At 54.6% G+C, this 6,000-nt stretch overlaps 2 non-coding genes across 2 annotated transcripts; both read left to right on the forward strand.

Moving 5' to 3' along the window:
- Positions 1 to 760: 760 nt before the first annotated feature.
- TRNAS-AGA lies at positions 761 to 843 on the forward strand. Its single transcript has one exon. It is a non-coding gene; the product is annotated as a tRNA-Ser (tRNA).
- Positions 844 to 3,306: 2,463 nt separating this feature from the next.
- On the forward strand, positions 3,307 to 3,470 carry LOC120376228. The gene has a single exon (XR_005587133.1). It is a non-coding gene; the product is annotated as a U1 spliceosomal RNA (small nuclear RNA).
- Positions 3,471 to 6,000: the final 2,530 nt, after the last annotated feature.

Raw genomic sequence — 6,000 nt, forward strand, 5'->3', positions numbered from 1 at the left:
GTGAAGGCAATGGACTTGACACCCACTGGGGTGTCCCAACAAAGGTACAAGTACTAACAACAGTGGCTGCCTTTTAGCCATAGATTTTAATCGGGGCAATAAATTGAAACAAACCCCTGTTAAATCATTTCTCAGCCCGAGTCCTTCACCCACATTCCCTGGAGCATTGGGCCACCATGTGGACGTTTCATTTCTGACCTCAGTTTCACACAGAGACAAAATTTCCTTTGCACAGATCCATGAACAGCAAAATCTTCCTGTGTCTCTGGTCTGAGCCAGGGCATTTGATTCCAGTGAACCCTTCTCTCCTGCAATGGCGATGGTCAGACAGAGGGGACGTGGCACCTGCATCACTGGCAGGGAGATATTGGCTCGGCTCTTTCTTTCTGCTGCTGTTCGTAGACCATGAAACATCAAGGGTGGAATGCAAGGCTGAGTTCATGCACCAGCCCTCAGTGCCCTAGAGAAATCCTGCCCCCTGCTATTGGAATGATGTGCTGGAGATTTGAATAGGAAAGGGACTGTCTGAATTGTCAGAGTGGGGAATGAACAACAATCTACAGCAATGTCATTCACACAAACACACTCTCATCCTGCTCCAACCAGAAGGGAAATGGGCAGGAATTCTCGCTGTTCAGCCAAGGACACTCTTACACTAATGCAGCCATGAGTGTGCTGGGGAAGCTGGTCTGAGCAAACAATTTGAAGCGACAATTCAGTGAGAACAGAATCATCATGTAATAGAACACCTGTAGATTAAGTAGTTGTGGCTGAGTGGTTAAGGCAATGGATTAGAAATCCATTGGGGGTCTCCCTGTGCAGGTTCAAATCCTGCTAACTATGCAAGCGCTGTGCTGCTGTTGTTATTATTGTAGTCTTAGTGCCTGACCATCCACAGTGCGAACTGGAGATAAATCTAGTTTCACTCTGTCTACACTTAAAATGCTGCTGTGGCACTGCTATAGCACTTTGGAGTAGACAGTGACTGGAGGGGTTTTCCCATCCCTGTAATAGCTACATGGACAAAACCATTCTTCCTTTTCTTTAGCACTATCTAACCAGGGCTTAGGTCACCTTAACTCTATGGGTTGGGTTGGGTTGGGGGGGTCACACCCTGAGAGACGTCGCTCTGCCAGTTCAGTGCCCAGCGTACACCAGCCCTTAGATCCTCTTGGTATTTCAATGCAGGCACTGACCTGTGAGAGGAAAACATCAGCTCACAAACACAGAGACTGAATTTCCCACATTTAATCTCGCTGCACTTTCCAGAAAGTCACAAAATTCAATTCATTCTTGCTAGGACAGAGAAAAAATAAGTGACACTAAGTTTTTAGCTTGGTTAAATAAAATTGTTTAATTAATATAGTAAAATCTGTACTGATTCCTCTAATTAACACCACAGTTTGAAATAGGAACAGAGACAAATCTTGTCGGTGATGAATAATTTCGCAAATGATCTTCCCATTATTAATTTTCACGCTGCCCCCACTGGAGGTCTGGGCATCTCCAGTGCCATTGCTCTGCATTCACCTTCCCCTTAGACTTGTTCTCGGACATTCGCCTTCCTCTGCAGCGTGGGGCACAGGTCACTTGCTGGAGGATTCCCTGCACCTTGAGGTCTTTAAGCCACCATCTGAGGACTTCAATAACTCAGACATAGGTTATGGGTTTGTTACAGGAGTGGATGAGTGAGATTCTGTGGCCTGCATTGTGCAGGAGGTCAGACTAGATGATCATAATGGTCCCTTCTGACCTTAAGTCTATGAATCTATGAATCTATTCCCAAATTTGGAAAACTGTGCAGTTCAGAATGTGAATAGTGACCTCGTCTCCTTCCTGCACCTGTTCTACATTGCTCCACAGCAGCTTCTCCCCCTGCAGAGTCACCCCAGCACGGCAGTGCAGCCGCCCAGGGTTCAGCAGGGGCCCCTGGCAAGGACAGTGGGTGCAGCTAACAGCCCGGTGTGCCTGGCAGTGAGGCAGCTGTAAAAAAGCAACCCTCCCCCCAAGAAGTACAGAGACTGAATTCCCCAACTTTAACATCATGACCCCCTGTAGAAAGCCACACGTGTCAGTTGTATTTTCACAGGGAGATGCAAAAATCAAATGACACCAATTTTTAAGTTGAGGAGATAGTTATTAACCTCCCAAAACTATACTAAAGATCCCTCAACATAACACCTGAAGGTGAAATATGAACAGAGACAAACCTTGTCAGCAAAGGCTCATTTCCCAAACGATCCTCAAAAAGTTACTAATTCCCACCCCTCCTCCACAGGAGCTCTGTGCAGTGTAACTGTTCTGCAGGCAGCTTCCCATTAAATGCTGTTGTGGGACATTCCCAGACCTGGAAATGTACCAACGACAGAATTTGAAGAGCAAACCTGGCTCCCCGCACCAGGCGGGATTTGAGTGTTTTGTCCCTGTCATTTAGTCTTTGTCAATAGAACAGACGCCATGGGCAGGACTCCAGGCTCTGCTTGAGGGATCCTGGCACAGGGGCTGGTGGGGGAGAAAGGATTGTAGATTCTCACCTGAGCTCTGGAGAGGAGGTAATAATTGAAGGGGGCATTTTTGACTCCTCCCCTCCTCAGTGTCCCAGGGCTGGAATTCTGGAATATATATATTCTGTCTGCAAACACACACACCCTCCCCCGGGGCGGGCTGCAGCGCTCGCTGGGGCTGTCTCCAGTGGCTGAAGTTGCCTCCATCTCTGCTTTACCTGGGGGGTGGGGGGGAGACAAAGAGAGGAGATGGTCCCAGGGTGTGAAAGCAAATTAGGGGGCTGGGAAAGGACTGTTTGGAAAGGTGGGTTTTTTGCGAGGGGAGGGGAGGTCATTCTTGTATTGGACCAGCTTCCGGTGGGGAGAGAGAGAGAGAGCGCGAGAGAGAGATGAGCTACACTCAAGCTCCGCACTATCCCCACCAGCAGGTGGGCCACGTGGTCTCTCTGCTGGCCTGGCTTCCCGGGACGGGACCCGGCTACCGCTACAGGCCAGGCAAGAGCGGCGGCCCGGGCGGGCAGGGGGAGGGGCCCGAGCGGAGGGGCGGAGCCACGTGAGTGGGTATGCAGATCTGTGTGCGAGCAGAGCATTGTGGGAGCGGACGCAGGCTGCCAGGCAGGGCCCGACTTTGGCACCGGGAGCTCGGCGTGGAGAAGGGAGGGGCTCCGGGGGACGTGTCGGGGCGGCTGTCGGCAGTGGGGGCCGGTGTGGGCGAGGCCGTCGGTGGGGGCGCAGCGGTCCGCCCCGTGTGTTATAAGTGCGGGGCGAGCGAGGGCGGGCGGCGGCCGGGCAGCAGGAACTCATATTTACCTGGTAGGGGAGATACCATGATCATGAGGATGGTTTTCCCAGGGTGAGGGCCATCCATTGCACTGTGGGTGTGCTAACCCCTGCGATTTCCCCAAATGCGGGAAACTCAACTGCATAATTTGTGGTAGTGGGGGACTGTGTTCGTACTCTCCCCTGGCAATTGGTTGGAACAACAGAAAACCAAAAGTGGGTTGCTTAGGCTTAGTGCACTGCAAAATAGACTCTAAGGAGAGCAGGGTTTTTTTCTGTAATTTTGGGAGTGCTCTTTTTCCACAGGTCCTGTACTTTTGGGCACCTTCATCATTCTTCCTTATAACTTCCCAGGCACGCAGATCCTTCTGTTCAATGCGCACTGGACGGACGTGTGAAACACAGTCTTTTTCAGGAGAGAATGTGCAGCTTTTGGACCCTGGCGCCCAGCAAGAAGTCCTGAGACTCTTTTTCTGATGGATGGACCCCACTGACTTGCCTTTACCAAGCAGAGACTAAGGACCGGCTGATGGCTCTCTTTGCAAACGGACGCCATCAGACTGAGCCACGAGGCGTGCTGCAGGATAGCCCCTCCCCACCAAAAATTAATGCCATGACCCGGATTCGAACCGAGGTTGCTGCGGCCACGGCGCAGAGTACTAACCACTATACGATCATGGCCAGGTGCTGGGATGGCAGGCAGCAGCCCTGTGGCAAATGCTCAGCTGTGCACCCTCGGGGCGTCCACCTACCTCGCCGGCGGCCACAGGTCTTTCTCAAGTCTCCCCATTACAGTCACAGGTCAAATGCTGAGCAAAGGAAAAAAGCCAGCAAGCCAATCCCATGCCTGTCACTTTTTCTGTCTTCCTCCACCCCTGGACCAAGTCCCTCCCCGTTTGTCTGGGCCATTATCCTCATGGCCCTTGCCAGCCTATTTCCCTTTGCCGCTCTGAAACGTGCCCCCACGTGCAGGCCCCGGGGGAGGCTTTGGCTAGGGCGAGCGTGTCCTTGCGAGGTAACTGTCTCTCTGGAGGTGAAAGTCATCAGTGCGGGGTGCGAGGGGAAGTGGCCGTCGAAGGAGAATGCAAGGCATGTGGCGGGCAGGCCAGGGATTTCTTTGTCCCCCCTTCAAAAGGGGTCACCCTCCCCGTAGGGGAATCGAACCCCGGTCTCCCGCGTGACAGGCAGGGATACTCACCACTATACTAACGAGGAAACGGGCACGTGGAGTGGCCCCAGCTCCCACAGACCAGCTATGGTCAGCGTACACCTACACCGTCGCATGGCTCCCAGCAGGCAACAACACCCCTGGCCCTCTTCTGCGTCCCAAAGGCTTTGGCCGCAGCAACAGCCCTGGGAAAAGCCCTGGCCCTCCTCACCTGCCCTTGCCCAGCACGACGCCTTTCCGGGCCTACACAGCTCCTCACACAACACCCGCCTGGGACCTTGCCCTCCCCTACCAGCTCAGCAGCACCTTTTTTCCTCTCAAAACCTCCTCTTGCCACCCTCCCCCTTCCACACTTCACACTCACCTCATCACAAACTCACCCACAGCCCCTTTGGCTTCTCAAGCGCCTCTGGAGGGACGCAGCTTCCCAGGCACGCAGATCCGGCTGATGGCTTCCAAGTGTGCAAGTCCATCCCCGCAGAGCTGCCCCATAGGGTGACATTGAAGAAACTGTGGAAAACGGGACGGGGGTGGGGGGGGGTAATAGGCTCCTATATAAGAAAAAGTCCTCCCAGACCGGCCTGTCCCTTTAAACATGGGACATCTGGTCACCCTGGAGCTGCCCCGCACTCCTGCTCCCCGGTTGGTGCTTTTGTAACCCGGGGGCTGAAGCCCACGCGAGAAAGGGAAGGGAGCGAGCTCGGAGCTCTCCGGCGCCACCTGCTGGGAGCAGAGGGCAATGACTGAGCGACGTCCTGGCTAATTTAAATATCACCTGGTTCTCTGCGGGGTGGCTCCACAGGAGAGCTGGGGTGTGGCCGTAGCGTAACAGCACCTTATTTGCATATATTAACAGCGGCAGTTTGGGGCCATTGGGGTAAAATAGGAGTAAGTTTTGGGGTTGGGCCCCACATGTTTAGTGCAGGCTGTGGGGAGCCGGGCTGAGCAGAGCCTGCCCGACGGGGTGTGGTCACCCTGAGCTTGGAGCATGTGGCCAGACATGGGGAAGGGGCTGCGAGGGGAAGGGGGTTGTGGAAGGTAAAAATCTCTTTTCTTTTTTTGTGTCTTGTTGTCTCATGCAGAGCCGGGGTGGGGGCGGGGAATTGAAACTTTGCTTTGGGGGTTGCTGTGGGGGCGTCACACCAGACACCCGGCGCTGGCTGCTGCTGTGAGGCATAAACAGGTGGGGGCGGGGCTGTCTGGGTGCTTGAGATGAGGGGCGGTTCCTGGTTGGCTGGTGCCGGCCTGCCTAGTGTTTTCTGACAGCTGATCTCTGATTGGCCCTCACGCGGGGCGGGTCTCTGAAAGCTGGTCTCCCATTGGGCCCTCCCCACCTGACGTTTCTGACAGGCTCAGCTCCCATTGGTGACGCGTTGTCTGACAGCGATGCGGGGCGGAGCCGCCAGGGCCTTGTGCGCTCAGAGCTCAGCGCCGCCCGCGAAGCGCGCGAGGCCGCGAGGCGGGTCCCGCTGCCGGGCGGAGGACCGAGACCGCAGCCGCGCGCCGCCTCCCGCCTGGCGAAGCCGCAGCACCGGGGTCACAGGGCGC

This window comes from Mauremys reevesii, linkage group 12, assembly GCF_016161935.1.
Source record: "Mauremys reevesii isolate NIE-2019 linkage group 12, ASM1616193v1, whole genome shotgun sequence".
Lineage (NCBI taxonomy): Eukaryota > Metazoa > Chordata > Testudines > Geoemydidae > Mauremys > Mauremys reevesii.